Source organism: Mustela lutreola, chromosome 6, assembly GCF_030435805.1.
Source record: "Mustela lutreola isolate mMusLut2 chromosome 6, mMusLut2.pri, whole genome shotgun sequence".
NCBI lineage: Eukaryota > Metazoa > Chordata > Mammalia > Carnivora > Mustelidae > Mustela > Mustela lutreola.
Window position 1 is genome coordinate 158,611,455 of NC_081295.1, and position 8,454 is coordinate 158,619,908.

Here is an 8,454-nt window from a genome sequence, read left to right on the forward strand (position 1 = left end):
TCTTTTGCCTTTCTGTAACCGCTTGGCTTTTAGGGCATGACACTTGTCTCCTGTTTGAACAAGATACCTTCTCCTAATAGCCGGGGCATGGTCACGTAGGCAAGGGGGCTGCATGGTCTCGTAGGTCACGTAGACAGGGGGCTGCATAGTCACGTAGACAGGATGTCTTTCTGCTGAGTAATAAGGTCAAACTTCCCCTCTTTGTTTCCCCTTCCCGCCTTTCTTTTCCCGCGAGGGGGTCTTCCAGGGCCAATCCACTAACACCAAGTATGCCTTTTTTCAAATGTTCAAATTGTCAGCCAATCGCCCCGTCCCATCCGGGACTTGTTTGTACCTGTCTATAAAAATCCTGCACCACCCCAGCCTGGGGTGCTCAGCTAGCAGGAGCTGCTGACCACCTGCAGGCGCGCGCCGACCACCCGCAGGCGCCTGCATAACAATAAAGAACCTCTTGCTGATTGCATCCAGTGGCAGTGTTGGATTCTTGGGTAAGGGGATCCGCGGGTCTTTCACTTCCAGCAGCAAAGTCCATAATAAGCGAACTGGAAGACAGCCGAGAGGCCGGTGGGCAGAGGAACGGAGAGCGAACCTGCGCCCGGGGGCCGCAGCCGGAGGGCAGCGAGGCAGGCACCCGGGGGCGCCGAGTGCTGCGCAGCCAGCCCGTGGGCTCGCAAACCGCGCACACACCGGCAGACGGCGCGGAGGCCCGGGAGAGGAGCAGCGGTTCTCGGCGCAGGAAGGCCACCGCTTTCTGGAGGGCGACGTCGAGGAAGAGAGACCGCCCGGCCGAGGTCGAGCCGCGGAGCGCGAAACCGCACCCGCAGAAGCCGGCTCCGCGCACGGACGCTCCCGAGGCCGGGCGGGCGGAGCGCTCCTGCGGACCGTGTGGCCTGCGGACCCGCGGGGTCACAGGGACACCCGCGCTGTCGGGGGTGGCAGAGCCCCAGGCATCGGAGCGGGGAAGCCGGCCGCAGACGTGGAGTCCAGCCGTCACTTCTCGGCTCGGCCTTACCGCCAACTGGGATCCAGGGTCCAGTGGGCCGCGGCGCGGGCGGCAGACGCGGGAGACTCCCCGCCCTTCTCGGGAAGGATCTGCGGGCTTGGGAGACCCCAACGGACGTGCGCCAGACAGAGAAGCACTGGGCGCGGCCGGGGGAGCTGGAAGTGCGGCGGGAGACCGGGGACACAGGAGGGACTGACTGTCCCTCCCCGAGGGCGCACTGACGAGCCCCAGGGCGCTCGGCCTCTCCCCGCGCAGACTGGGGGCCGCCGTCTTAATTCCGGTCCTCCAGAGCGCTCTGGAGAGCCTCCAGGGAACAAAAGCTCCGGAGACCGGAACTGCGCGGATACCTAGACTGGCCCCTGGCAAGGGCAGGGCAATTTGGCCCGGGCAAGGACGTTTGAGAATCACAGCAACAGGCCCCTCTCCCGGGACATCAGCGAGGAGATCCCGCCGAGTTCTGATCCACGAGAACTGGGGAACCAGGGGAATGCAACACATAGGATTCATGGCTTTTTCCCCATGAGTCTTTAGTCTTGCAAAGTTCATTTTTTTAGTTTTGTTTTTTTCTTACTCAATTTTTTAAAAATTTTTCCTCTTTCCTATATTAACCTATTTTAACTATTTTATCTTATCAATGCCTTTTTAAAAATCTTTAATTTTTCATTGTTGAAGCGCCTGGGTGGCTCAGTGGGTTAAAGCCTCTGCCTCCGGCTCAGGTCATGATCCCAGTGTACTGGGATCGGGCCCTGCATCAGGCTCTCTGCTGAGCAGGCAGCCTGCTTCCTCCTTTCTCTGTCTCTCTCTGTCTCTCTCTCTCTCTCTCTGCCTACTTGTGATCTCTGTCAAATAAATAAAGAAAAAAATTTTTTTATTTCATTGTTATAGTTATATTCTCTCCCTTCATTGTATTTAACCTTATTTTTTGTATACAAATAGTATTTTTTTCTTTAAAATGTGGGGATACAATTTCTTCTAATAGATCAAAATATACCCTAAATCTAGCAAATGTTAGTTTATTCTAGTTAGTTTGTTAGTTTATTCTAGTTTCCAGCCTGATCACATTCTTTTCTCTCTTTTTTTTTCTCTTTTCAACCAACTTCTTATTTTATCAATTCCCTTTCAAAGAATATTTTTTGGCTTTCATCTTCACAGTCATATTCCATCCCTTCATTGTGTTTACCCTTATTTTGGTAATGTATATAAGTTTTTCTTTCTTTCAAATTTTGCAAGGCAGTTTCTTCTAACAGATCAAAATACACCCAAAATCAAGGGTATGGCTCTGTTCTAGTCACCAGTCTAATATATATATTTTTTTCTTCCCCTTTTCTTCTTCCCCCTGGTTTTGGGTCTTTTCTGATTGGCTAGCGTATATTTTTCGGGGGTCTTTGCCATCCTATTAGTATTTTACTCTCTCATTCATATATTCTTATCTGGATAAAATGACAAGGTGGAAAAACTCAACACACACACACACACACACACACACAAAGAACAAGAGGCAGTACTGAAGGCTAAGAACCTAATAAATATGGACATTGGTAATATGTCAGATCTAGAGTTCAGATGACGATTCTCAAGGTGCTAGCTGGGCTCGAAAAAGGCATGGGCAATATTAGAGAAACCCTTTTGGGAGAAATAAAAAAAAAAAAACTAAAATCTAACCAAGCTGAAATTAAAAAAAAAAAAAAACTATTAACGAGGTGCAATAAAATATGGAGGCTCTTACTGCTAGGATAAATGAGGCAGAAGAGAGAATTAGTGATACAGAAGACCAAATGACGGAGAATAAAGAAGGTGAGCTAAAGAGAGACAAACAACTACTGGACCACGAGGGGAGAATTTGAGAGATAAGTGATACCATAAGATGAAACAGTATTAGAATAATCTGGATTCCAGAAGAAGAAGAAAGGGGAGCCGAAGGTATATTGGAGTGAATTATTGTAGAGAATTTCCCTAACATGGCAAAGGGGAAAAGCATCAAAATCCAGGAGGCACAGAGATCCCCCTCAAAATCAATAAAAATAGGTCCACACCCCATCGTCTACTAGTAAAACTTACAAGTCTTAACGACAAAGAGAAAATCCTGAGAGCAGCCCAGGGCAAGAAATCTGTAACATACAATGGTAGAAATAATAGATTGGCAGCAGATTTACCCAAAGAGACCTGGCAGGCCAGAAAGAACTGGCATGATATATTCAGAGCACTAAATGAGAAAAACATGGAGCCAGGAATATTATACCCAGCTAGGCTGTCACTGGAAATAGAAGGAGAGATAAAAAGCTTCCAGGACAAACAAAAATTAAGATAACTTGCAAACACCAAACCAGCCCTACAGGAAACATTGAAAGCGCTCCTCTAAGCAACGAGAGCCTAAAAGTAGGAGACCAGAAAGGAACAGAGACAATATACAGTAAGAGTCACCTTACAGGTAATACAATGGCACAAAATTCATATCTTTCAGTAGTTACCCTGAATGTAAATGGGCTAAATGCCCCAATCAAAAGATATCAGAATGGATAAAAAAACAAGACCCATTGATATGCTATCTGTAAGAAACTCATTTTAGACCTAATGACACCCCCAGATTTAAAATGAGGGGGTGGAAAACAATTTATCATGCTAATGCACATCAAAAGAAAGCTGGGGTGGCAATCCTATATCAGGTATATTAGATTTTAAGCCAAAAACTATAATAAGAGATGAGGAAGGATACTATATCATACTTAAAGGGTCCATCCAACAAGAAGATCTAACAATTTTAAATATCTATGCCCCTAACATGGGAGCAGCCAACTATATAAACCAATTAATAACAAAATCAAAGAAACACATTGACATTAATTAACTGCCCCCTCACTGAAATGGACAGATCATCTAAGCAAAAGATCAACAAGGAAATAAAGGCTTTATTTTTTAAAAGACTTTGTTTATTTATTTGACAGAGAGAAACACAGCAAGACAGGGAACACAAGCAGGGGGAGTGGGAGAGGGAGAAACAGGCTTCCTGCTGAGCAGTGAGCCAGATGCAAGGCTTGATCCCAGGACCCCAGGATCATGACCTGAGCTGAAGGCAGCTGCTTAATGACTGAGCCACCCAGGTGCCCTGGATATAAAGGCTTTAAATGACACACAGATGGACATCACAGATATATTCAGAACATTCCACCCCAAAGCAACAGTATATACAGTCTTCTCTAGTGCACATTGAACATTCTCCAGAATAGATCACATCCTGGGTCACAGATCAGGTCTCAACTGGTATCAGAAGATTGGGATCATTCCCTGCATATTTTCAGACCACAAAGCTTTGAAACTAGAACTCAAGAGGAAAGTTGGAAAGAACTCAAATACATGAAGACTAGAGAACATCCTACTAAAGAATGAATGGGTCAACCAGGAAATTAAAGAATTTTTAAAATCATGGAAATAAATAAAAATGAAAATACAGCTGTTCAAAATCTATGGGACACAGCAAAGGCTGTCCTAAGAGGGAAGTATATAGCACTACGAACCTTGCTCAAGAAACAAGAAAGTTCTCAAGTGCACAACCTAACCCTAAACCTAAAGAAGCTGGAGAAGGAACAGCAAAGGAAGCCTAAACCCAGCAGGAGAAGAGAAATCATAAAGATCAGAGTGGAAATCAATGAAGTAGAAAGCAAAGAACAATGAAACTAGGACCTGGTTCTTTGAAAGAATTAATGAGATTGATAAACCCATGGCCAGACTTATCTAAAAGAAAAGAGAAAGGACCCAAATTAATAAAATTATGAATGAAAGAGGAGAGATCCCAATCAACACCAAAGAACTACAAACAATTATAAGAACATATTATGAGCAACTATACACCAGCAAGTTTGACAATCTGGAAGAAATAGATGCACTCCTAGAGATGTATAAACTACCAAAACTGAACCAGGAAGAAACAGAAAACCTGAACAGACCCATAACCAGTAAGGAGATTGAAGCAGTCATCAAAAATCTCCCAGAAACAAGAGCTCATGGACAGATGGATTCCCAGGGGAATTCTACCAAACATTTAAAGATGAATTACTACCTATTCTTCTGAAACTGTTCCAAAAAATAGTTGGAAGGAAAACTTCCAAACTCATTTTATGAGGCCAGCATTACCTTGATCCCAAAACCAGACAAAGACCCCCTCAAAAAGGAGAATTACAGACCAATATCCTTGATGAATGTGGATGCAAAAATTCTCACCAAAATACTAGCCAATAGGATCCCACGGTACATTAAAAGGATTATTCACCACGACCAAGCAGGATTTATGCCTAGGCTGCAAGGATGGTTCAACATGTGCAAATCAATCAGTGTGATACAATACATTAATAAAAGAAAGAACAAGAACCATATGATACTCTCAATAGATGCTGAAAAGGCATTTGACAAAGTACAGCATACTTTCTTGACCAAAACTCTTCACAGTGTAGGGATACATACCCCAAGATCATAAAAGCCATCTATGAAAACCCCAAAGCGAATATTGTTCTCAGTGGGGAAAAACTGAGAGCCTTTCCCCGAAGGTCAGGAACATGGCAGGGATGTCCGCTATCACCACTGCTATTCAACATAGTACTAGAGGTCCTAGCCTCAGCAATCAGACAACAAAAAGAAATTAAAGGCATCCAAATCAGCAAAAAAGTCAAACTCTCACTCTTTGCAGATGCTACAATACTATATGTGGAAAACCCAAAAGACTCCACTCCAAACTGGTAGAACTTGTACAGGAATTCAGTAAAGTGTCAGGAAGTAAATCAATGCACCAAAATCAGTTGCATTTCTATATACCAACAGCAAAAGAGAAATTAAGGAGTCGATCCCATTTACAATTGCACCCAAAACCATAAGATACCTAGGAATAAACCTAACCAAAGAGGCAAAGAATCTGTACTCAGAAAACTATAAAGTAGTCATTAAAGAAGTTGAGGAAGACACAAAGAAATGGAAAAATGTTCCATGCTCATGGATTGGAAGAACAAATATTGTGAAAATGTCTATGCTACCTAAAGCACTCTACACATTTAATGCAATGCCTATCAAAATCCCATCCATTTTTTTTCAAACAAATGGAACAAATAATCCTAAAATTTATATGGAACCAGAAAAGACCCCAAATAGCCAGGGAATGTTGAAAAAGAAAACCAAAATTGGTGGCTTCACAATTCCAGACTTCAAGCTCTATTACAAAGTTGTAATCATCAAGACTGTATGGTACTGGAACAAAAACAGACCCATAGATCAATGGAACAGAACAGAGAGCCCAGAAATATACCCTCAACTCTATGGTCAACTAATCTGCAACAAAGCAGGAAAGAATATCCAATGGAAAAAATAAAAACAAGTCTCTTCAACAAATGGTGTGGGGAAAATTGGACAGCCACATGCAGAAGAATGAAACTGGACCATTTCCTTACACCACACACAAAAATAGACTCAAAGTGAATGAAGAACCTCCATGTGAGACAGAAATCCATCAAATTTCTTGAGAAGAACACACACAGCAACCTTTTTGACCTCAGCTGCAACAACTTCTTCTTAGAAACACCGCCATAGGCAAGGGAAGCAAGGGCAAAAATGAACTATTGGGACTTCGTCAAGATCAAAAGCTTCTGCACAGCAAAGGAAACAGTCAACAAAACCAAAAGACAACTGACAGAATGGGAGAAGATATTTGCAAATGATATATCAGATAGAGGGCTAGTATCCAAAATCTAGAAAGAGCTTAGCAAACTCAACACCGAAAGAACAAGTAATCCAATCAAGAAATGGGCAGAGGACACAAACAGACATTTCTGCAAAGAAGACATCCAGATGGCCAACAGATACATGAAAAAGTGCTGCATATCACTTGGCATCAGGGAAATACAAATCAAAACCACAGATACTACTTCACCCCAGTCAGAATGGCTAAAATTAATAAGTCAGGAAACGACAGATGCTGGCGAGGATGCGGAGAAAGGAGAACCCTCCTACACTGTTGGTGGGAATGCAAGACGGTACAGCCACTCTGGAAAACAGCATGGAGGTTCCTTAAGAAGTTGAAAATAGAGCTACCCTATGACCCAGCAATCTCACTACTGGGTATTTACCCTAAAGATACAAACATGGTGATCCGAAGGGGCATGTGCACCCAAATGTTTATAGCAGCAATGTCCACAATAGTCAAACTTTGGAAAGAACCTAGATGCCCATCAACAGATGAATGGATAAAGAAGAGGTGGTATAAATAGATAATGGAATACTATGCAGCCATCAAAAAAACAAAGTCCTGGGGCACCTGGGTGGCTTAGTGGGTTAAGCCTCTGCCTTCGGCTCAGGTCACGGTCTCAGGGTCCTGGGATTAAGTCCCACATCGGACTCTGCTCAGCAGAGAACCTGCTTCCCCTCTCTCTCTGCCTGCCTCTCTGCCTACTTGTGCTCTCTCTCTGTCAAATAAATAAATAAATCTTTAAAAAAAAAAAAAAACAAACAAACAAAGTCCTGCCATTTGCAATGCCATGGATGGAACTAGAAATTATTATGCTAAGCAAAATAAGCCAATCAGAGAAAGACAACTATCACATGATCTCTCTGAAATGAGGAATTTGAGAGGCAGACCCGGGATGTCGTGGGGGGGTGGGGTGGGTAGGGAGGGAAAAAATGAAACAGGATGGGACTGGGAAAGGAGACAAATCATAGGAGACTCTTAATCTCAGGAAACAAAGTGAGGGTTGCTGGGGGTTATGGAGTAGGGAGAGGGTGGTTGGGTGATGGACACTGGGGAGGGTATGTGCTATGCTGAGTGCTGTGAAATGTGTCAACTGATGATTCACAGACCTGTACCCCTGAAACACATAATACATTTTATGTTAATTTTTTTTAAAGATGTGGTTCATATACACAATGGAATATTATTCAGGCACCAGAAAGGATGAATACTCACCATTTGCATTGACACAGATGGAACTAGAAGGCATTATGCTAAGCAAAATGTCCATCCGAGAGAGATATCATATGATCTCAGTGATATGTGGAAGTTAAGAAACAAAACAAAGGATCACAGGGGAAGCGAGGGGACAATAAAATAAGAGAAACCAGAGAGGGAGTCTATCACTGGAAGCAAACTGAGGGTTGCAGGAGGGGCGGGTACGAAGGAGGGCACGTGGTGTGATGAGCGCTGGGTGTTGTCCGCAACTGACGAATCACTGATCTCTACCTCTGAAACCAATTATATATTAATTAATCAGATTTAAATAAATAAAAGTGAAATGGGTGAATGAAGGACAGCCCGCGCACACAGCAAGTGAAAGAGACGCTGCCCGACGGGACCTGGCGCGGCGATGGAAGGCCCTCCGAGATGCGGGTTGAGCCGACCCGCAAGAAGCGGGCAGCCGCGTCCGGAGCTGGGACCCCGCGAGCGATGCGCGGGGCCTCCTGGCTGCAAGTGTGCGGGGAAG